Consider the following 25020-nt stretch of genomic DNA (forward strand, 5'->3'; position numbering starts at 1 on the left):
TCCCTCCACATCAATCTCCTTGAGTTGAGAGTGGTCAGGAATTCCTGTGCCCATTTCTTCCCGCTGATTGCAGGATCACACACAAAGACCCTAACAGACAACATAGCCTGCATGTACTACATCAACCGACAGGGAGGAGCTAGGTTGCCCTCCCTATGCAGGGAGACAATGAGATTATGGAACTGGTGCCTCTCCCACAATGTCACTCTGTCTGTGGCTTACCTCCCGGGGACTCAGAACTTGATAGCAGACAGTCCTAGTCACAAATTCCCGCATGATTGTGAGTGGGAGATACACCCATCAGTACTCCATAACTTATTCACTCAAGGGAGAACACCTTCCATGGACCTGTTTGCCATGTACCAGAACAGCAAATGGCCATGCTACTGCTCCAGAGCAGAGACAAGACAGTACGGTCTGGTTGATGTTCTTCTCCTCCCCTGGGACAAGGACCTTTTTTACACTTTTCCTCCGTTTACTCTGCTGATAAAGGTCCTGCTAAAAATAAAAAGGAACAGAGCTCACATCATCCTGATTGCCCCTACTTGGCTGAGACAGACCTGGTACCTTTACCTGGCACAGCTCATGACCTGCCCGCTGATCTCTCTTCTGACCATTCTGCACCTCCTCTCACAGGACAAAGGACCCTGCATCCCAACTTGGGGATTCTCCTCCTCAAAGCATGGCTCTTGCTTGGTTCCAACACCTAGAAAGCTCATGGTCAAGGGAGTACAAGAAGTTCTGTTACACAGTAGAAAGTCCTCCACATGTTGTACTTACCTGCAGAAATGGTCCAGCTTTCAGATTTGATGCATGATCCAACACATTTCTGTGAATTAATAATCAAGTAACTTTTGGCTGTGTTCATTTACTCTCTCCCTCGCAGAACACACATGAATTCTCCATCCACTTGGAAGACAGTGTTAGCATCAGCAGAACGAATGGTGTGTCATTCATTATAAGTTTTAAATAAGAATAAGAACAGGCAGAGAGAAAAGAAGCAACTAGAAAAGGAAGTTACTCACCTTGTGGTGCAGTAACTATGGTTCTTCGAGATGTGTGTCCCTATGGGTGCTCCAGTGTGGCCCTGACTCGCTGCACCACCGGATGATCCTGTTATATGTTCCACCTCCTCCTCCAACTCCACTTCCTCGTCTACCGGTTCATTCTTGGGGTTGACTCCTAAGTTCCCTGTAAGCTACGCAGCCACATGGCAGCCTATTAAGTGCCACACAGGCACTCAGGGAACCTGCCCGGCCAGGACCTTCCAGGGGAGGGGCAGCCTGGACCTGCCACGGCCAGGGCGCCCCAATCCCAACTCAGCCCCAGGCCTGCCCCAGTAGGGGGAGGGGAGCCTATCCTGCAGCCCCAGCCCCAGAGCTGCTGTGGTGGGGAGAGAGAGCTGGGGGGAGCCCTCTATCCCTGCCATAGCCCTGGAGCAGCCAGCACCCCAAACCCCTCATCTCCAGCCCCACCCCAGAGCCCGCACCCCGAGCTGTGGCCCTCACACTCCTGCACCCCAACCCTCTGCCCCAGCCCTGAGCCCCCTCCCACACTCCAACCCCCTCGACCCCACCTCCACCACAGTAATTTTGTTATGTGCACCAATATGAAGGTGATGAGTCACACATTACCTCCATATTGGTGCACAAAACAACATTCATTCTGCACATGAGTGGGAAAAATTAGAGGGAACAATGGGTTGACTCCACTAGCTGCTGCCTCAAGTTCACCCGAAGTAGCCATGGGGCTATTGGTGGTCAAAGTAGGGTCACCGCTGCAGATGGCATGCAGCTCCTTGTAGAAGCAGCATATCTTTGGCACTGCATCAGAGCCATGGTTGGCCTCTCTTGCCTTCTGGTACACCTGCCTGAGCTCCTTGCTCTTCGCATGGCACTGCTGTGTGTCCCTTTCGTGCCCCTTCTCCTGCAATCAGCCTGTAGGTATCAAAATTCCTACAGCTGAAGCGAAGCTCTGGCTGCACAGCCTGCTCTCCCGATAGACTCAAATCCAACAGCTCTGGTGTACTCCACGCGGCAGAGCGTCTCCTGCGGAAAGCTGGCATGGTCAGCTGGGAAGATGCTGTGTGAACTGTCCACGCAGAGCAAACAGGAGGAGGAATTTCAAAAATTCCCAGGCCATTAAATGAGGCACATGCCTGTGTACCTTGGGGCAGCGGAGTTCAAACTGTTGACGAGATTATCCTGGTGGGCATTATGGCACACCTCCTAGAGGTCAATTGGGGCGAGATAAACAAGCGCAGCATCTACACTGTCACTGCGTCAATCTCACTTAGTCACAAAAAGCTCTACACCTTTCATCGAGGTGGTTTTATTTTGTCAGCATAGCAGGAGAGTTAAATCGGTGTGGGGAGCATTGCAGTGTGCACACCTCCACAGTTTTGTTGACAAACCTATGTAGTCTAGACAAGGCCTTAAGGTTTGATTGGGTGCTGTGCCAAGCATTCTCAGCTCCCATTGACTTGAAACTAAGGATGATCAGCTAATCAAGCTAACTAAATGGATGCCTGCAGAGCAAACTTCAGACTGTCAGCCTTCCCTCTTGATAGACTCAGTACTGCCTTTGATTCTCGTTACTCTTAGCACTCAGAATCAAGCAAGGACCTTGAATGTTACTCTCTGACTTCTAATTCCAGGCCATGTTTAACCACCCCATCATTAAACATTAATTTATGTTCATTTGTAATAATAATTAATTTTTTAACCCATGATTAATGGCTGTTTTAAGAGCTAGAGAGTAATCTCTGTGGTGATTCATTACCTTACGTGCAGCTGTCTCTGAGGCTTCTCTGTTATTGGGCCTCCTCTAGAAAGTTTTATATGATCATTTTATTGTTTCTGATAAAATTGCTGGGTCTTCAAAAAACTGTGATAAAATTAACCAGAATGGCCATCAGGATATTAGAGGCCGCTGTCGTCTGTAGTATGGCTGCTATCAGCTAACAATTGTGACTCACTTATATAAGAGGTACCATAATTTACTCTATACTTACAGTAGGACATAATGATAACTGGGTGGTTTCTCTTGGCAAATGATGACTATTGAATGGCTACCAAAGTTATTCATGCTTAAGTATGTGTAGAATTGAGGCCTAACTTCTGAACAAAAACATGCAGTTTCAGCTGAAGGAAGACCAGAGGAGCGTTGCCAGCTCTAGTGATATACAAGTCTCATTTTTTCTTTTCTTTTTTTTTTTATAATCCTAATGCTTGGAATCATGTGATTATGTGAAAATCTCAGCTTTCATTACAAATGAAAAGTAATTTTTTTAGCTCAGGAATAAAGCTTCAAAAACGTGAGCCTAAGGGCTCAAAAACCCTGAAGAATCCCCACCCCATTTTTTTTTTTTAAATCTTATGATCTTCTGGGGCCTGACTCATTGTTTTTGAACACTTGAGGTTTGAAAAGCAGATGAAGCACTGTCTACACTGGCGCTTTTCATCATTAAAACTTTTCTCATTCAGGGTGTGTTTTTTCACACCGCTGAGTGACAAAAGTTGTAATGAAGAAAGTGCCTGTGCAGACATAGCCCAAATGTTTGCAGGATCAGTGCTTTCAATAGAGCTGGTCCAACATTTTTTGTTGAAGTGGTTTTCAGCTGCCAAAAACAAACAGAAATTTTTTAAAAAATAGATTTTTGGTTTTTCAATAAAAATGTTGATGAGAAGAAATTTTTTTTTCATTTTAATCTAAATATTTCATGGAAAAATAAATAATTTCCTTATTTGGTCTAGCTTGAATTGGCTGCCTTAAGCTGTGTTGGCTCATTGGATCAATGACATAGTGAGCCTGATCTTGTTTTAAAAAAACAAGTACACCTCTACCCCGATATAACGGCACCCGATATAACACGAATTCGGATATAACGTGGTAAAGCAGTGCTCCGGGGGGGCAGGGCTGCTCTCTCCGGCGGATCAAAGCAAGTTCGATATAACGTGGTTTCACCTATAACGCGGTAAGATTTTTTGGTTCTCGCGGACAGCGTTATATTGAGGTAGAGATGTACATGCACGAAGAGTCGATATAGGTATGGATGCTAGTCTAATAGATTCACAGTTGCGATAGATTGGGTAAATACTGTTTCAGCCACTAAATCATTTTAAATTAGGAACAGTTTTGTTATTGTAGAGCTCAAATAGTTTGCCAAATGTGTTTCTTAAAACTCAAACATTTTCACAATACAAGCAAACACAGAACAGGATCTGTTGCCCTTTTATTTTGTGTGTGAGTACTTCTGTCATTTAAAGTGGTCTAACTAAAGCCCCTAAGTCTACAAGTATTTGCACTGATGAATAACTTTGCACACATGAGGCTTGTTATGTTCAATGGGATGTCCCATATGTTTAAAGTTACCCACACATGAGAGGTTTAATGGTCCACTGACATGGGTACTGGGCTGAAAGAGAGATCTAGAGGGCTGGCTTCTATTACTGGTTCTGCCACTAGCCTGTTGCATGGCCTTGGAAGTCATCCTCTCATCCCTCCCACCTTTGTCTGTCTTGTAAGCTCTTTGGGGCAGGGAGTGTCTTTTACACTATCAGTTTGTACCATGTCCAGCATTATGAGACCTTCATCTCATCTGGGGCCTGTAGGTGCTACCACAATATAAATATTGAAAATGTGTTTGCTGGATTGGGCACCAAGTTTGGTACAGGGCGTATTTATTACCAGTATCCTATAGGTTGTTCACTGTAAACAACGCAGGTTTTATGATGTGTAAGTAATAGGAGAGCTGTGCATTTTTCCACTAACAAACGTGCCATGGGTAATTATTCCTGAATTAAAACGACATGTGGACATATTTGTGACATGCAGCAGTCCCATTTCTTTGAAGAGAAGTATTATTCTAAACAAGGTTAGCCACCACTTATTTCAAGGGGCTCTTGCATTTCTGTGTTCCAAGCGCTTTTGTGGCTTTCCTTGTCTATTTGATAATCATTAACATGCTCCGTCGTTAACCTTCAAGCAGCTTTGCTTGAAACTTTATATCCAAGTTTTCAAACATTTGTCTTGCATTGCAGACTGTGGTTTGCTGGGGCTGGCTTTATAATCACTCGAGGTACAATCAAGAAGATGAAAAATGGGCGTGCATTGAAGTGCAGCTCATCCAACATTCTAGGCCTTAAATTAGTGACGAGCATAAACATTGCGCACAGAACTTTTTCAACTCGATTGCAATTATATTTGAAATTACCTACAATTACCAGTAACCATCTCAAAGCTAGAAGTTAACGTCCTAGGCTCCCCTCCAGATGGATCAGCTGTTAAACGTGCTATATTGTACAGCTGAATGGAGGGAGGCAAAAGCATGAAAGAGAGGCATGAATAGCAACTGTGTTGTGTTCTAGCACGAGCGGAGTGGCTGGGTTGCTACCATCCTTCTTGGGTTGTAAATGTGTATGTTTTCAGTTTGGACTAAACTGGTGGGTTTTTTAGGATGATGATTGTGGTATCCACTTTAAAACCCTCTGGATCCAATTCTCTGCTGCTGCAAATGGCCACAGCTCTGTTGACTTCAAAAGACTTTTGCCCATTTATGCCAGTGGAAGATTTGGCTCTTTATTTCTGACTATTGCCTCAGAAACTGCTCTCTCTCTACTCTCTAAAGGAGTAACAGAGAACTGGGGTCGAGTCAGAGCCTTGGCAATCCCCCCACTCTCTGCACTAGCTGGCCATGCCTATAAGAGTTGTAGCAGTGTATATCAGGTTGCTGTGGGAGGTAGCATCCCTTTTGGAGCTGGACTGCCTCCCGTGCTCACTCTGGAGTGCTGTAGCTCTGCGTCCGCTCCCTGCTATGGACTCTCTGCAATTTACAGAGCTTAGCGCTTTGAGATTAATTCTGAGAGCAAGAAAATTCTTTTAAGCTACTATCAAATTTTACAGATAAGTAAAAAAAAAAAATAGACACTTAGAACAAAACTCTCTGATCCTTGCCCCAGCACCTGGCTCCAGTATCCTGCATTCTTTTCACATGTGGACCTCAAGTGTGTGGGGAGTGGTATATCAACATTTTCAACCTCCCTGGACACACCATAGCAGATTTAAAGTTAGCCATCCTGCAGCAAAAAAACTTCAGGACCAGACTTTAAAGAGAAACTGCTGAACTTCAGTTCATTTGCAAATTTGACGCGGTCAGCTCAGGATTAAACAAAGACTGAATGGCCAGCCAATTACAGAAGCAGTTTCTCCTCCCTTAGTTTTCACATCTCAAGTGCTAGAAGAGGGCCTCATCCTCCCTGATTGAACTGACCTTGTTATCTCCAGACTGATTCTGGCCTGCATATTTATACCTGCCCCTGGAAATTTCCACCACATGCATCTGACGAAGTGGATATTCACCCACGAAAGCTCATGCTCCAATACGTCTGTTAGTCTACAAGGTGTCACAGGACTCTTTGCTGCTTTTCACAGATCCAGACTAACACGGCTGCCCCTCTCATACTTTCTCCTCGCGCTAGCAGGATTTTATTCTTATTTGTTTGTGTATAATATCACATACTTAATGTAGGTCTGTGTTCTTCCTGATCAATCAGAAAATACAACTCACCAGTTCATACACATCCTGCCAGTTTCCTGTTGTTACTTCTTCAACTGATCTTAATATTTAATTTGACTAAGTTTATAAATATGTCTTCAGCAGCCACCATGGGTAGAAAGGTTCAAATTGTACACTTAGTTACTCCACAGTAAATCAGTTATGCTGGAGTAATTCTATTGGCTTGGGTGGAGTTACTCTGATTTTACACTTGTGGACCTGGGAGAAGAATTTAGCCGAAAGCATCTAAGAAATATTCACGATTTCAGCTTCCAACATGACTTTGAGTCTTGGGAGTTAGCATGTGCCAGGAGTGTCAGCGACAGCTTTAGAAATGGATTGTTTGCATAAACTTGAAAACAGTACAAGCATAAATGTATTTCCTTTGTTTAACTTTTCACTGGTGTTTACTCATTTCTGCTTCTAAAAGGCTTTGTAAGTAAACTCCCCAGTTCTTTAAGTGATGCAGGCATTAAAGGGGGGGCTGGAATTCTGGGTTCTGTTCCTGGCTCTGCTCTTTGAGTAGCCTTCTTACCTTGGGAAACTCATGAAAGGCCTGATCCACAACCCACTGAAGCCAGCAGAAAGACTCTTGTTGACTTCACTGGGCCTTGCATCAAGCCCTAAATTTATCTGTGCCTGGATGAAATAGGGATACTAGTATTCAACTACCTCACAGGATGCTGTGAAGCTATGTTCACTAATGTTTCTAAAGCATGTTGAGTTCCAAAACCCACATGTGCTTCAGAGGCAGTCACACAAACATTGGCACTGGAGGACGGGGTCTAACTTGGCTAATCATCCAGGCTTTGGGGACTCATCTAAAGTTCTGGAGGTTCATCAGCAAGCAGAAGCTTCTGTGCAGCCACTTACAGTGCTGTGGTTTTCTTTGCCAAGTATGGTACCTTATGCCCTAACAATTCTCCTTCCCTTGCATCTGTCTGATGAATCCTCATGCCTCATCCTTTCCATGCCCTTTTAGGGAATTAATGCAGGGTGTAATTCGGGTGTCGATATGGATCTATAAAGCCCTAAATGGATAATGCCCTGGCTATCAGAGAGAAACCAAATGTCTCCTTCCACGGTACCACAGTTGTAAGGATTTATGGAGCTGCTTGAGCCTACAGCTCCTTGGTATAACAATAACAGTAAATGGGAAAGGGGCTGATGGCATGGGATTTTCAGTAAAGAGGCCTTCAACTCTGGAGCTCAGCTCCTCCCCTTACTGTGGGCCAGACTGGAAACCTCCCTGCTCACAATAGTGAACAGTTACTCACACTTGCAGTCTTCCTGGAATCAGTGGCGCTGTCCAGGGGAGAAGCCACTCACTAATGGGACTAACAGGTGCACACAAGCTCTATGAAAAGAACAATAGAGAGACACATTCTCTACTATCTCAGATCATTCCCCCACACAGGAGGAAACTGTCAAGGAACAGGAAGTTAGGAAAGGTAAGGAAGCTACCACCTCAAACTGTCATCTCCTTCTCATCCCCAGACAAAGCACTAGTGCCACCTCGACTGTCTATTGCCAATGACTTTGAGTAGTTCCATGACCTCATTAAATGAGTGTCAGATTCCCCTCATGCACCACTCAAGAAGGTCAAGAAATAGCAAGATAGACTATTGGACACCTTCCAACCAGCAACACAACCAGAGTCGCCCTGATCAATGAGGTACTTCTGGATCGTACGAAAATAATTTGGCAAACCCCAGCAACAGTACCACCAACTTGTAAGAAGTCTGACAAACAATACTGTGTCCCCACCACAAACTCAGAATTTCTGTTCTCCCACCTCATTCTCTGATGTTTGATGCAGTGAATGAGCAGGCATAGAATATCATGCCAAGGCGGCCCCATGTGACGGGGACCAGAAGTGTCTGAACCTAGTCTTATTCATCTGTGACTCTACAGTTTTGGATTGCTAATTATCAGGCACTCATGGCCAAATCCAGCCATATGAACTATGCAAAGTTCATGGTTTGTGTTTATGAACAGTAGTTGTGGTGTTTTCCCAAATTAATGCTGAGTTAATTCTGTCCTTTTATTATAAGTTTTTGCTACACTCAAGTTTTTGCTAGACTCTGTGCTTGCAAGAGGGGAAGTATTTCTATGGGGGGAGGGATAGCTTAGTGGTTTGAGCATTGGCCTGCTAAACCAGGGTTGTGAGTTCAGTCCTTGAGGGGGCCATTTAGGAATCTGTGACAAAAATCTGTCTGGGGATTGGCCCTGCTTTGAGCATGGGTTGGACTAGATGACCTCCTGAAGTCCCTTTCAAGCTTGATATTCTATGATTTATTGAACAACTTTGTCCAGATTAGAGAGAGCAATTAAAGGTTGTCTTTGCTGAAGGGCATTGACTAGCTAGGACACCCTTTCAAGCATTCTTAGATACTGCAGCCCCTTCTGTCTTAATGGTGGTGGTTATGCACAGAGCATCATGGCTTTGGCTATCTGGTCCCCAAAGGGAAGTCTAAAGCACTGTAGATGTCAGAAGAGCATTGTCCTTCTATCCAGAGACTATCAAGTTGGATTTCAGGGTATATTATAACTTGCTATGATACTGCCAATGACCAGTCTCCTGCTAGGGTATTAGCCCACTCTACGAGGTCACAATCAGTGTCTGTCACCCTACTTATGGTAGTTCCAGTAACTGAGAGCTATGTGGTTTTCAGTACATACGGTCACCAAACACTATACTTTGGTCCATATCTCTAGAACTGACATGGCATTTGGCAGTCCAGTTCTGTCCTCAGCACTGGATTCTATTCTAAAGCTCCCTTCTCCTTCTAGGAATACTGCTTGGAAGTCACCTGAAGTGGAGCACCCATAGGGACACTACTTGAAGAAAAAGAAGTTACTGACCTTGTGCAGTAACTGGAGTTCTTCTAGAGATGTGTCCCTATGGGTGCTCCACTACCTGTCCTCCTTCCTCTCTGCTTTGGAGCTTCCTTGGTGGACTTTGTGGTAGAGGAAGAACTGAGAGTGGTTCACCCACACAGCCATGGATAGCCTTGGTGCTGGGCCCAAGGATGTTTAGGGTGACTGAACAGGCCAAACAGACACTGCTAGTGAGAATCTCTGATTGAAGGTGCATTGCTCATCTGAAGTGGAGCACCCATAGGGAACACATCTTGAAGAACTACAATTACTGCACAGGGTGAGTAACATCTTCTTTAACCACATGGAATCCTTTAGATTTTCTTACCCTTGCCCTTGTCACTAGTGTTTCCTCCCGCCCTCCAATGCCATGACCACCATCTTCCTTAAAAGCTCTGCAGCCTGGTTATTTTCCTTCAAAGAGGACTGGACAAAGTCCCTCCAAGACGTGCCAGTGCTGCTTCAAGTGTTGACCATGTAGTGTTACCTAGAAGCCAAGGAAAACCCTTCCCCCCCAGAGGTTGAATGTGCTGCCCAGGACCAGCACTAGAGTTTTTCGTGCCCTAGGCGCCTGGCCATTTCACTGCCCCGCGCGCTGCTCCCGCGGCTCCGGTGGAGCTACCGCAGCCATTTCTGCAGAAGGTCGTTGGTCCGCGGCTGTGGTGGACCTGCTGCAGCTGTGCCTGCGGGAGCCCCGCGGGACCAGCGGACCGTCCGCAGGCATGCCTGCGGCAGCTCCACTGGAGCTGCAGACCAACGGAACCTCCGCAGGCACGACGCGAAAGGTCAACCGGAGCCGCCTGCCGCCCCCCCGGCAAAATACCGCCCCCCGAAAATCCTGGTGCCCTAGGCAATTGCCTAGTTCGCCTCAGTGGAAGCGCCGGCCCTGGTGCTGCCTCTTCTGAGAGATTGGAGAGCCAAGGAGCATACTCATTCCTAATCTTGCATTGCCCGTATGATGGTGCAAAGACCAGCTACTGCCACCCACTTGAGTAATAATTTTGATTAGCACTCGTTAAGGCTAATTAACATGAAGGCTTTCCTTGAACTGACTGGTAAGTCCACATTTAGGCCCCGATTCAGCAAATCACTTAAACATATGCTTAAAATTAAGTGCTTTGCTGAATCAAAACCTGGCTTAGACAATAAAAGAACTACTGGTTAAGTATCTGAATCATGCATATCCAGGTCTGTCTCAATACTTTGTGACTCCTCCACCAGTTCTGATGTAAATCATGCCATTCAAAAGCCAGTTAGTTGTAGAAGTACAAAAGGGTCTAGTTTTCAGAGCTTATGAGCACTGCAGCTCTCACTGATTTCAAAAGGGGGGCTGGGTGCTCAGCACATCTGGAAAATCAGACCCATATTACCTGGGATACTTTATTAAGTAAACCAGTGGTTTGGTGCTCATGAGAAATTGTCACAGATTTGTATCTGCGGCTCTTTTTGCTCTCTTTCGGTGACCATCCTGCACTTACCGCTGGAATCATGACCCACATCTCAACAATAAACTTTGTAAATCAGTTAAGAAATAAGGAAGGTAGAAATATGAAAGATGGTGAGATGTATAAATTCTGATCACAGTTACAAGTGTCAGTTCTGAGTTCTGCAGTGAATAGCGTTCTTCCAGAGTTACCCCAGCATAACCAAGTTCAGGATCCGGCTCAGAGAGAAGTGAAGTGAGGCCATGCTGTGAATGATGGGTGTGTTCCTAAGTATTATAAAAATACAATTTATTTTGGCCTATGAAACAGTCTTCACTTAGAATCATAGAAATGTAGGGTTGGAAGGGACCTCAAGAGGTCATCTAGTCTATCCACCTGCACTGAGGCAGGGTTAAGTATGTCTAGACCATCCCTGACAGGAGGTCATGGAGAACACTTCATCATCATCCTCTTTATAACAACTGTTTACATATCTGAAGACTGTTACCATGTCCTCCCTCACCGCCCCAAGCCTTCTCTTCTCTAGACAAAAAAAGCCTCAATTCTTTCAACCTTTCTTCATAGGTCATATTTTCTAAACCTCTTATCATTTTTGTTCCTCTCCTCTGGACTCTTTCCAATTTCTCTACATCTTTCTTGAATTGTGGTGCTCAGAACTGGACACAGTCCTCGAGCTGAGGCCTCATCCGTGCCAAAGAAATGAAACATTTATCTCCCATGTCTTACATGTGATCATTCTGCTAATATATTCCAGAATGACATTTGCCTTCTTTGCAACAGCATCACATTGTTGACTCATATTCAATTTGTGATCCACTATGACCCCCAAGTCCTTCTCTGCAGCACTGCTGTCTGGCCAGTTATTCCCCATTTTGCATTTGTTCATTTGATTTTTTTCATTCTTAATTGTGGTTGTTTGCACTTATCTTTCTTAATTTCATCTCACTGATATCAGACCAATTCCCCCATTTATCAAGATCATTTTAAATTCTAATCCTGTCCTTCAAAATGCTTGAAACCCCTCCCAGCTTGGAGTCACTTGTTTATTTCAAGGTTCACTGCTTTGTGTGCAATGGGGACCAAGGATGAATGAAGCCTGGTGTTAGCAGTTAGTTACAAAACTAAAAGGGAGACAAATCAGGGCTAGGCGTCAGAAGGGACTGAAAGATATTTTAAAAGGGCTTTATGTTTGTATCTTACTTTCTTAACCCGTGGTTTAATTCCAGGTGGAAGTAACAATGGACAAGAAAAAATTGTCTCCAAAAATGAATGTAAATTATACACGTAGGCCATGCTTTTCAAAAGGGGCTAGAGATTTTGGGAGCCCAACTTTGCGACACCCTGCAGGGGCTTGAAGTTCAGCTTGATGGATGCTTGCCCCTTTTTGAAAAGCAAGCCCCCATTTGGTGTCTCAAGTTGGGTACCACAAATTGCTTTTGAAACTCTTGGTCATAAATCCATCTCAGAATTTTCATGCACAAAGTAAAATGCCACTTTCCATAAAATCATTTAAAAATACAAAACCAAAACAAGCTGCTGGACAAACTGTGCTCTGACTTGAACCCTGCACAACACAACTGGAGTTGAAGGAATTGCGTAGGGTTGAAGTTCAGAACAAAGTTTGGCCAGTATCAGCTATTTTACCAGTCAGTAATGTAAGAGTGCAATCAGCCTCTATTTACATCAAATAATATTTGTGTTTAGTGTGTAATTACCATTGAGCCTGTGTTGACATCTGTAGAATTCTAAAAAGGCTCAATATCTCCAAACCGTGTTTGTGCTTCAGGTTAGACGTGGTCTGATTGTCTAAATTAAAGACATGTCAAACCACCTGAAAAGCTAAGGACAGAAGGTAACCACACAGGACGTGGCATGTAGGCCAGGTAATTATGATGGGATGGAACAATGGCAACATGAGGGAGACCCTATCCCCTGCACGCTTTGGAAAAGAAATGCTCATCTTTGTTTTTAATAGGAAATAAAAATTAGTAAATGCACTCCTTGGATCCAAGGACACATAAATAAAGAAAAACAGATGTTCATTAGCTAATCACTTGTAATTCCCCCTCCCGAACCCCAGTTCTTCATGGAGAAAAAGAAAATTGAGCATGTGGGAACTTGTACTCTGAGAAAGCATTTGTATCTTCAGTCATTTATCTACCTCACCTCTGGCTCAGTTCAGGCCTCCATTAAAAGGCAGGCAGGGTGCTATCACAAAGAAAGGTCAGTTGGGATCATTTCAGATGCCTTTTAGCTGGGGTAACGCTTAAGGCTATTTTTTTTCCCTTATGTCTTTCTTTCTTGTACATTTTGAGTCAGTTAAAAAGCAAAAAAGTCTAGTGAGTGCTGAGGAACTTATTCTTTGAACTACTTTGCTTGTGTTTGTCTTCTTCTGAAATTACAGTGTCATTTTTATACAGTGCTCATTATAACCACATGCGTGCACCAGGAAGTGTGTTTATTACAATGAATACCAAACGAATTCTGAATGGCAAGCCACTTATTTTCAAGTGTTATCAAAGGAAAGTTATTTTAGCATAACCCTCTCTTAGGCCTTCATTCTCTTTTGGTTTATGTGATTTCCCCCCCCCTCTCCCCCATTCAAACTGTTTCCACAAGACAAAAATAGTTGCACTCTTTGTAATGCAGCTTGTGGACTTTATTAATAGTAATTTGTTAGTTATATGAACAAGCATCAAAACACACCCCTTATATTTTAATGGTGGTATTATTTTAGGTGAGATTACAGTAGCTCAGCAAGCATCTCTTCATGAGTGGTGCTCATTTCATGCTATTAAGCCATCAATTTTAATGCATAATGACATAATTAAGAAAACAGGAGCTAGACAAAAGGCTTAGCAGGTGTAAGATCTCTCGCTCTGTTATCTTTTGCCGTGTCATTCACATGGAATCTGAGTGCCTTTCAAATTAGGGAGACAGGGTGAGTGAGGTAATAACGTCTATTGGATCAACTTGTGTTGCTGAGAGAGGCCAGCTTTCAAGTCACCCAGAGCTCTTCTTCAGGTCTGGAGGCAGGTCTGCACTACAAACGCCGAGTCCAGGCAGCTGTGCCACTGTAGTGCTTTGATGAAGATGTTCTAAGCCGACAAGAGCTCTCCTATTGGCTTAGTTATTCCATCTCTGTGAGAGACCGGGGCAACAGAACTGAGGGCAGGGGGACAGAGGACCATGCAAGTTTGGGAGGCAGGGGGTCATGTCATCCCCCCAAACTGCAAGCCTCAGGCAGGCGCAGAGCAGTGCCAGCAGGGGTTGTGCTTCGTGGCAGGGGTGACCAGCTCCCTCACCATGAAGTGCAGCCCCTGCCAGCAGCACCAGCCTTCTCCCAGTGTGGGGGCTGAGGTGGGCCACGAGGCCCAGCCCTTCTCTGTGGACCCATCCCTGCTCCTCCTCTTGCCCCAAGGCTCCGCCACCTCACCAGGCCAGAAGCTGGAGCCAGGCAGTGGTAAGAGCCACCCAAGGAGCCTGGACCACTGTGGGGAGTCCCCGGCCCTCCACCTGCCCAACAGGGTAACAATAACTCCTGTCTCAGCTCCACCCCTCATCCCAATGAGTCCAAAATGGTGATGTGCAGCATGACCCATCTCAAACAGAATGAAAAGAATTAATGTACAAATTACAAACAATACTTACATAGTGTTTTTCGTCAGGACATATTCACATCACTAACCCAACTGATTTCATTTCCATCCAAATTTCCTTGGGGCTTGTCTCTCCCTGCCCAATTTCCTTTCAGCCAACCAGTGGGGGCCTCTTCTAGTGGGACCCTGCAAAGTGTATGTTGTTTTTTGTCCAGCCTGGTGGCTGGGACTCACTCTGTTCGTTTTGTTCTAATGGAGGTTTCATCTATGTCACAACTCTTCCAGCCTTAGTTTCTACAGCTCCATTGCCAGTGTCTGAGGGTAGCCATGCTGAAATCCTGTCCCTCTGAGACCTTCTCAAATGGTCCTTATGGATAACTTTGGGTTTCATCCTGGGACCCAAATGTATTCTACACACTACTTCATTTGGGTCAGTATTGTATAGGTTCATTGAGCTTAGGCTCCTGCCTTTCTTCCTCCTAGAATTGTGGAACCAGACCAGATCCCTTCCTTTAACTTTTCACATATGACTTTATGTCAAAGAGTCTTTTCATTTGGTTAGAGGCTACCATCAAATTTTCTCTGGCAAAGGTGTGAGCATTCTCCATTTTGTAATAATGCAATAAAATAATAAATACATAATAATGGTAGGATTAACCCATACAGTTAAGATTAATCTCTGAACTGTGGAGTTAGGTGATCCAAACTGGGGTGTGTGTGTGTGTGTTGTTGCAACTCCAGCTTTTATGATCCAAGTTGCAACCCACAGAAAAGATGTGTGTGGGGCTCGGTGCAGCAGCCCTCAGTTCCCCAAGGAAGTGGATTGGACTTTATCCCTGGCTGCAAGAACATGGGCAGGGAATTTCTCTTTCTGGTGGAGGGGAGGTGCCTGCACACTGCCTCTTTGCAGTCCAAGGAGCTGTCCAGCAAGGTAGTGAGCAATTGCTTGGCCTTCCCTTTCTTGGCCCTGGGGAGGCGGGCAGCATGGCTGCCTGGAGGATGCCCTGGGTCTTGTGCTCTGTGAGGAAGCGGGGCATCTTTTGGCAGTGCAGGAAAGCTTGAAAAGCATCCCCTGCTCCACTTGTTTGCGGCGTGACAGTGGTCAGTTGTGAGTGCAAGATGTGATGATGTCATGAACCAAGATGTACGGCCAACCATCCAAATTGGGACTTTACAATGGCAATGGAACAACTTTAAAAATTGGGCCAGATACAGGACATCCTTTATGATGAGGTATGGTGGTCAGTTTCCATCTTCCTCACTAGCAGCTGTTTCCTTTTCTGGTGGGCTGCTGCAAGGAAAGAGTCAAGTTCTGTGGCAACTTCCATATCTGCTTGAGGTGTCCTTGTCTTCCTTTCACTGATCTTCATCTGCAAGTTCAAGTCCACCTACACATCTCTTAACTGGTCCATTGCCAATTGACCTTGGAAGTCCTCATTGGGATCTGGGTTCTCAAGTCTTCCGCCATTTCAGTTGGGGATCTCTTCTTTCCCTTTCCTAGGTATTACCTGTGATCTGGCCAGCTCACATTGATGGCTGATTCCACACAGCATGTCAGTGGCTTCTAACAGATCTGGATAATGCAGTCTCTTTTCTGGAGGTAAATTCTGCATCATAATCACAGCTGAATCACTCACGCTGGCTGCTATAAATTCCCTCTCTGTTCTTCCCCCCAAACATTCTGTGACGTTGAACTCAGCCAAATAAGCTACTAGAGAGTTTTTTCCTCAAAGGTAATGGGATTTTGCATTATTAGAGCTGAAATAATTTGACCTCTCCCTTCTGGGTCTCTGTGAGCTACAGCTGAGGTAGAAAACTGTTGTAAATGTCCTGTCTTACCCAAGTTGTCTGGCTGGCTCAGTTACTCACCTAAGTAAGTAATTCCACCGTGAAAGCCTTCCACGGTGGTCTGCAACACTTTGAATTCCTTCTCAAGATGGTTTTTTAGCTCTTGAAATCCTTGCTGCAGTTCATCTCTATTAGCAAATTCCAAATTGGCCAACATTTTCCTGGTTTCACCCATATCCTGCAAAACTGTCCATGACACTCGGGTTGCTGGTCACCTGTTGAATCTATTTTGCGAGTCCAACTTGGGAGTTTTTCAGTTGGACATCTCAAGCTGCCCAGACACTTGGTAGCTGCTGCCCCAACAAAGATTTTGTCTCCAACTAAAGGTAATTTCTCCTTTCTGAGAAGCTTCCAGATGGTGCTTGAATTTCTTTTGCAAAGTCTCCAATTCTTGTTTTAGGTCTAATTTTAATTCCCTTTGTGAGGTCTCCAGCTCCTGTTTTAAATCCTTTTGGCCATCTTTGATTTCTGTGAATATCTCCATTATTTGTTCTGCCATAGCTCAAGAGGAATATCAGCTCACAGTTTCTCACCTTGGAAATTGGATCCCATATCGGCCACCAGAGGCCCGAATGATTAATCAATATTTGGGATCTTGCAGGTTATTTCTATTAGGAGGAGAAACTGATGATAGTCAGGTGTATCTTTGATGCATTCCCGTTTATTTATGAAGAATGTACAAAATCCTGTTTCTCTGATCACACTAAGATAAAATGACAGGAGGTTGTTTCATGCACAGGTGCCAACTTTAATTGTTTCTGGGTGGGTGCTCCACCCCTGCTCTGCCCCGAGGCCCTGACCCCACTCTGCCCCTTCCCCAAGGCCCCTCGCTCTCTCCACCTCTTCCTGCCCCAGCACCACCCCCTTCTCCAAGCACTCCGCCTCTTCCTGCCCCCGCGTCATCTCCTCCCTCCCAGTACTTCCTGCCAAATTGCTGATCAGTGGGGCCCACCAACTGCTGATCAGCGGGTGGCTGGTGGGTGCTGAGCATCCAGTATTTTTTTTTCCATGGCTGCTTCAGGGCTTCCCTTAGATCAGTAGTTTTCAATCTTTTTTCATTTGTGGATGCCTAAAAAATTTTGACTGGAGGTGCAGACCATTTTGGAAATATTTGACATAGTGGACGGACACAGATTGAAAACCACTGCTCTATTGTAACAACATCCTTTTGTGGATCCCTTAGACATAGCCTCTGAACCCCCAAGGGTCCGCAGAGCACAGGTTGAAAACAACAGCCTTAGACTGTAAGCCTTGCAAGGCAGGTATTATGCGTCTATGTTTCTATAGCACCCTATACAATGATGCTCCAATCCCAATTGAGGCATTTGCTTCTTCAGCAACAACAGTGAATAATATGTTTTCTTCTCAAAGGTCAGCCATAGGCTTTAATTCAGCGTCTTGCTCCTGGGAAGATATTGTTTTTTTAATCCACAATCTTTAGGCATATGCACTTAGAAAAAAACAACCACCACCACCACCACCACCACTACCTTTTCTTTCCAGTTCTGTCCAACATAACCCGTGGTTGTGCTGGTTTAAATGCTGCGGCTTCTGCTCCAGTGCTGGGAAATGCTGACTTTAACACATCTAATGTCTATCTTCTGAGTTGGGTTCACAAGATGAGTCAGGAACACATATAACTGTACTGTCCAAAAAATCTCATTGAAACAGACACTGAAAAAGTAATGTTGGGTAAGCTCCTGGCTCCACTGAAGTCAGTGAGAGTTTTGCTATTCACCTCAAAAGAGTTAGGATTTCGCCTGATATTTTTAAGCAAAACCTGACATTCAGAAAATAATGACATCGCTATCACTTCACACTGGCAGATTTTGGAAGCAGAAATGTTCTTTCCATTTTGAAAGGTGGATTCAATTCTCTCTCTAATGTCTCAAGCCAGCAAAATACATGCACACACTTAACGTTAAGAATGTGAGTAACTGGGTTGACTTCAGTGGGATTTCTCATATGCTTTAAGATATGCATGTGCTTATGTATTTTGCTAGATCAGGACCATACTTCTCAACCCCTAAAGTAGTTCATAAAAACTACATGGTATCCCCATCCAATTCCTTCTTTTACAACGACTACTCATCGTAGTTTTTTTAGCCTTGGTATTATTTTCTGGTACTGCAAGGTTTTCCGTACCACTGTGATTTCTTTAATTAGTGGCCTAGAATCAGCCTTAAGACAGTGTAACTCCAATTCCAATGTGCCCTGTCAAATCTTTTCTATTGTTTCTTTAAAGGTTTTTATAACATAGTTCAACAGATCTGTCCATTCTTAATAACTTTAAGGCAAGTGCATCAATTTAATGCTCAAATCTTTCTTAGCTTTGCTGAACAAAACACTGAGCCCCACAGAGAAATACGAGGAGAATCATTGACATCAGGAGTGAAGTCTCCAGAACTCTTCACTCAACTGTATTAGGCAAGCTATAACCTGCAGCTTTCTTTTCCCTCTACATTGGACAAAAGTATAATTAATACCTAGAGAGTACTGATATGGGGCTAATGTTCTCTCACTACCAACGACAATTGTCCAGTTTTGATGTGTGTCCACTGTATGCGTGGGCTGCACATTCTGTTTCATATTGTTACATGTTCAAAGGACACAGTATCTTAAATCTGTCCTATACAACCTGGCCTATCCATTATTACCCTACTGGAAATGCGTGAAGGCTGGGAGCGCACCAGATATTGTGCCAAAGAAGGAACTAAAAGCTTTCAATGTGTGGTGGAATGGTGAATGCACAAGAAGGGACGTGTGGGGAATGAAATTGCTGGATGCTCTCTAGGCATACTGCTTTCATTTCTCTCTAGATTATAAACTGATGACTTCAGTTATTTTAAGATTGGATTATTTAATGACTTTATTACTGAGTAGGTAAAAATACCTGACAATATATAAAACCTGGATCTATTAACAGTTCAGCAATGTCCTCCTTTCATGTCATAAACCAGGAAAGGGGCACACCTTCCTAACTGTTGGATTTTGGCCTGAGATTCAGGTGTTTTGGGAGATTCTCATGCCCTCCAGGCAACCTTCGAAGATCTCATCTTTGGTGGCCATGTGGCAGCCATAGAAGGTGCACCTTCCACCGCACTGGGAGCTGCAGCTCTGAAAACGATGCTAAGTAGAACCATGGAGGCATAGAGCACATCCCAGAGAAGATGACCCATTGGCCCAGCCACTGTTGAGATTTACCAAGGGAAAGCCTCCCACTGACTCTTTTATGGGGAAAGGGGAGCATTTATTGTTCTAAGTTATAAAGAAATTGCATTTATCAGAGGTTTGTTTGTTTTTTTCCTCTAAGTTAAAACTCAGTGGAAGTCGAGGGCAGGGGATTTTCAGTTTCCCACTGTGGGGAGGGGTCTATGAAAGTTGGCTTTTTTCATCATCAAGAGACAAGGATTTATTGGCTTCTGAAACAAAGTGGCTCAGTATGTCTACTTAGGCCCTCAGCCTGAGGCTCATTGTGAATGATTTGACTGCACCCTTCATTAAAAGGAAAGTTACCTCAAATTAGAAGGAAACTAACACTGAAAGAATCCAGCCAAATCACCGTTTTATTTCTCAATAAAACATCTGTATTGTTCTTTCAGGATGGCTCTGCCAAACAAGTCAACAATAAACCAAAGGCCTGGCAATAGACGAAACGCTGGAAAGCGCCTTTTTAATATGGAAAAGTATCCTGCAGTGTCGCAAAGCCCCCAGTGGAGACTGCCTCTCGCCCCTGTGAAATGTATAAATAATATACGGCCAGATCCTCAGCGGATGTAAAGCAACGTAAGTCCACTGACGGCAATGCACCTATGCTGATTTACACCAGATGGGGGAACTTGGCCTAAATGTTTTTGTTTGTTTGTAAAAAAAAAAAAAAAAAAAAGAAGAGGGAGCTCTTTGTCTTTTTTTTGTATACAGAAACTTTGCAAGTTCTTGTTTTATTGTTAGCTCGTTTGGCAGGAGCAGCTGAGCAACAGAAGTGTTTTATTTGGAAATACTTTAGGGGAAATTTGACAGAGTACTAGCTGCCTTATGGTTATTCTAGCTCGTAGAGGTTTTCACCTCTTCTTGGAGGCTGCACCAGGCTAGGATTATCTCATTTGATTTCCTTGGATCTGTGTACAGCTGAGAATTGAAGAAAATTAAAGGTTAGTGAAGTTTGCTTTCATCTCACACTAAGAGCTTTCAGTTATTTAAATGTAACTTGTTCTCCCTCTTTCTTTTTTCTTTTTTCCTGACAACTGCCTTCTTGTTTTTGTGAACTAAAAATACCACTCGAGATTTTATTTAGTTTGATTTGGTTCAGTAACCAAACTGTGACCCAAACAGCTTTTTCTCCTGTGCAAAAGAGGCTCAGAGGAAGAGGCCTGGGGCCAGATTCTGATCTCAACTATGCTGGTGTAAACCCAGCACAAGCCACCCACAGCTGAATCTGACCCATCCGTTTGAGTATCAGGTGTGGAAATGTTCACTCATTTATGGCCAGCAATAACACACTGGGTTATTTTGATCTGTGTTGTCACACTGCTTACTTTATTTCTCTCCAAATCTGTAAAAGCCCGTCATGAAAGCTCTGCTCATTTTCAAAGAATGAAAATAAACCAGCAAACTCCTTCTTACGCTCACACAGCCACCTCTTTCCTCTTCTTCTCAGGTCAGGGTTAGATCCTCAGCTGATGGGACCTGGCATTGCTCTGCTCTCTTCAACAACCAACGTGCACCCAATGTGCTGAGGTCCTTTGAAAACCTGGCCACTTATCTTGGGCGCTCAGTGGGAGCTGGCCTCTTCTAACAATCTGGCCGCAAATGTGGGGACTGAAAATCTTGCTCTAATTCTAATCTTGGCTCTGAACCTCTCTCTGTTTCCAAAGTGTCCCCATCCATCAAATAGGTATAATACTTGCCAACCTCCCTGGGTTGCTGAAAGGGTTACTTCATTAATGCTTATAACACACATTGCAGATGGAAAGTGCTATTTCATGGTTATATGTTATTAGAAGTTTGTAGGAGTTTGCAAATAAAATGCAGCATTTCCTTGCTGGAGTGATATTCTCCAACTAAGCTGCAGCTTGAGGGATTGTCCAGCAATTTATGCCCATCTCCACAGAGAAACACCTTCTCAAATTCTGGTGGAATTCAGTACCCCCAATCCTAAACATTTGAAAATCGGGAATCAGGCCTCCAAAAATCGAGAGATTGGCTTAAAAAATTATGATTAAAAAAAACTACAGCTACTACATTTTGGTTTGTTTTATTTACTTTCTAGTTCATAAGGTGACCAGACAGCAAGAGTGAAAAATCGGGACAGGGGGTAGGTGGTAATAGGAGCCTATATAAGAAAAAGCCCCAAATATCACGACTGTCCCTATAAAATCAGGACATCTAGTCACCCTACTAGTTCATGACCCTTTAGGGTGCACTCGGGTCATGTTTTCAAGTTTCTCGCCACAACCAGAAGGGCGGGATACTGAGCTGGGATTGCAGAAAAACCCCAGACTTGGCATTGTGATAAAGTTGCAAGTGTTGGCAATGCTGGAATTCACTTGTGAAACAGAAAGCTGGGCAGTCGGCATGGTTCAGGATTCAACAGATGCCAAGAGCCAGATGATCCTCAGCTGGTATCGCTCCATTGACTCCACCAGCTCCATGGGAACTATGCCAGTTTACAGCAGTCCAGGGTCTGGCTCCGTGGGCTAGATTTTAGCAGTTCATTACTGACCTATGTTGGGGACAGTGCACAGCAAAAGGAGCACTGGCTGGTGTCATGTCTTAGAGAAGAGGAAGCCACCTGCAGTTCACTGCTGCTCAGTGGAATGCACCCACTCTTTCATCTTTGGGAGTGTTGCCCTCTGCAGTTCACCAGCTATGCAGGTCGGTGCAACGTGGGGGCTGGCCCTGCCCCTCTCCATCCCCTTGGGAGTTGCCTGTGCCCAAGGGGAAGGGTTATCTTGTAAGTCAAAGAGACCAGTCATTGAGATTGCTGCGGGTTCCTACATAAAGTCCAAGGCGACGGGAGTAGAATTTGGGGACGGAAGATGTCTCATACCTCCCCGCTAACCTGTGCACCGGAACAAAGGCCAGCACACTCCGCTAGTTAGCGTCAAGATTGCAGGACACTATGGCTTTGGCGATGATGATCATAGAACTATAAAATCATAGGACTGGAAGGGACCTCAAGAGCTCATCTAGTCCTGTCTCCTGAACTCCTGGCAGAACTAAGCATTATTTAGACCATTCCTGACACGTGTTTCTCTAACATGTTCTTAAAAATCTCCAGTGATGGAGATTCCACAACATCCCTTGGCAATTTATTCCAGTCATTAACCACCCTGACAGTTAGGAAGTTTTTCCTAATGTCCCACCTAAACCACCTTTACTGCAATTTAAGCCCATTGCTTCTTATCCTATCCTCAGAGGTTAACGAGAACAATTTACCTCTCTCTTCCTTGTAACAACCTTTTATGTACTTGAAAACTGTTATCATGTCCTCTCCCCGCAGTCTTCTCCAGACTAAACAAACCCAATTTTTTCAATCTCCCTCAGAGGTCATGTTTTCTAGTCCTTTAATCATTTTGTTGCTCTTCTCTGGGCTTTCCCAAATTTGTCCACATCTTTCCTGAAATGTGGCACCCAGACCTGGACACAATACTCCAGCTGAGGCCTAATCAGCGCAGAGTAAAGCGCAAGAATTACTTCTCATGTCTTGTTTACAACACTCCTGCTAATACATCCCAGAATTATGTTTCCTTTTTTTTTATTTTTTTTTTGCAACACTGTTACACTGTTGACTCATATTTAGCTTGTGATCCACTATGACCCCCAAATCTCTTTCTGCAGTACTCCTTGCTAGGCAGTCAGTTCCCCTTTTGGATGTGTACAACTGATTGTTCCTTCCTAAGTGGAGTATTTTGCATTTGTCTTTATTGAATTTCATCCTATTTACTTCAGACCACTTCTCTAGTTTGTCCAGATCGTTTTGAATTTTAATCCTATCTTATGATCTCAGCTTTCTCTCAGCTGGAGTCCCCAAAGACCTGAGGATAGAAGAATCCCCGATTGTTTCGGGGAACAGACGATGAAGGGGTGAAGATGGTTAATTTTTAACCTCCATCTATTGTGTATTGCATTGCATCGCATTGCATCTTGGGGAAGGTCATCTGGCAGCATCCATACAGTGCTTGCAGAATGTGCAGCTCTTGGAATGAATATAATTGTACAATTGCCTGAAAAAGCTCCATCTAGTTGTCAGGGTTCAAGAATGTTGTTTTATTAGGATTACGGTCTTGTTCTTCTTTGGTGTCAGCAGGCGTTTATGACTGTTACAACAGGAATGAAAAGCTGGGTCTGGAATAAGTGTTGCTTTCTCCTGCCAGGCGCAGGGTTCACTGTGGAGGCCAGACATATGTCTTTCTTTCTCCCACAGATGCTACTTTCTTTCTGGATGAGGCGGTGGACTGCACCCTCGCACTGGAAGAAATGGCTGATGACAGCTCTGACCTGAGACATAGCTGTTGCACTGCTTGCGATAGGTTCATATGGTGAAGGTAACTGAAGGACCATGTTATCCCCTCTGCCTCTGCAGTGGAGGAAACCAGACCCTGGTGGGTGTGACAGGGAGATCGTGATGCAGGGAATGCCCCATGGAAGTCCCTTAATGGTAGCCACACAAAGTTTGCTGGGGTGAGTTAGGGGTCAGAATAGGGTTGGGCTAAGTGGGCAGTCACTGGCTGTAGCTTGCTCCTTCTCTCTGCTCAGCCGGTCTGTTATGGGTACATTAATCCAGAGCCTGGCTTCCCCTCTGCAGGATGGAATCCATCCTAAGGGGAGCGGGCTCTGCAGACAGTGTGAGATTCCTATGACAACACAGCTCCTACCAAGCCATTCTGTCCGAGCCAGAGGGACACAGGCGAGCCAGAAGAGAAGCCAGTGCAGAGCTCCGGGGGGCTCTGTGCCAATTACCCTGACCTCCACAGATCCCCTGTGGTCCATACAGATCTTGGCAGGCTGGTTTGCGGAGCTAAGACCCTCTCAGAGCCTTCAGTCCTCCTGTGGGTCATTCCTGCCTAGGGCACATTCAGGCCATTAGCACTGTAATAATCAGCAGATCCTGCTGAGGATGGAAAACTTGGCTGGCTGTTTGCTTGTTTGTTTGTATTTTCTGAGACAATCCATATGCCTTTCGGATTCGCTTGCTGTCAGTGAGTTGAGGAATAGCGACGTGTCGAAGTCACTGGATTTTTTTGTTTATTTGAAATAGCAGATGGAGGACTGGCAAAAGGGGTTAAGTTTAGCTCCATTGTAGACCGGGAGAACTCTCAGGTCTTAGTGCAAGGACACCAGGGCAGGCGTGGCAATGCCCAGTGTGGGATGTCGAGACGGGGATCTTCCCAGAAGGCAGAGTTATAGATTGTCTTTTGGATACCATGGAGCTAACATAGCTCCCCTTTCCTTCAGGGGAAATTCTGCTAAAAGGGTTCATTTTATTCCTGTGCACAAACTATTGATTTTTCACATAATGCAGGTACAGCCTCCGCTTTGCAACCATGAGCTTCCTCCTGCAGTTGGAATTAATGAGGCTGCTTGCATGAATAAGTGTATCTCGGTGTAAATAAGATCACAGAACAGGCTGTATATAATGCCCAATCCTGAAGTCCTTACTCAGCCAGAACTCAGTTTAGCCAGTAGGAAT

The sequence above is a fragment of the Chelonoidis abingdonii genome, chromosome 4, assembly GCF_003597395.2.
Source record: "Chelonoidis abingdonii isolate Lonesome George chromosome 4, CheloAbing_2.0, whole genome shotgun sequence".
NCBI classification, from domain to species: Eukaryota; Metazoa; Chordata; order Testudines; family Testudinidae; genus Chelonoidis; species Chelonoidis abingdonii.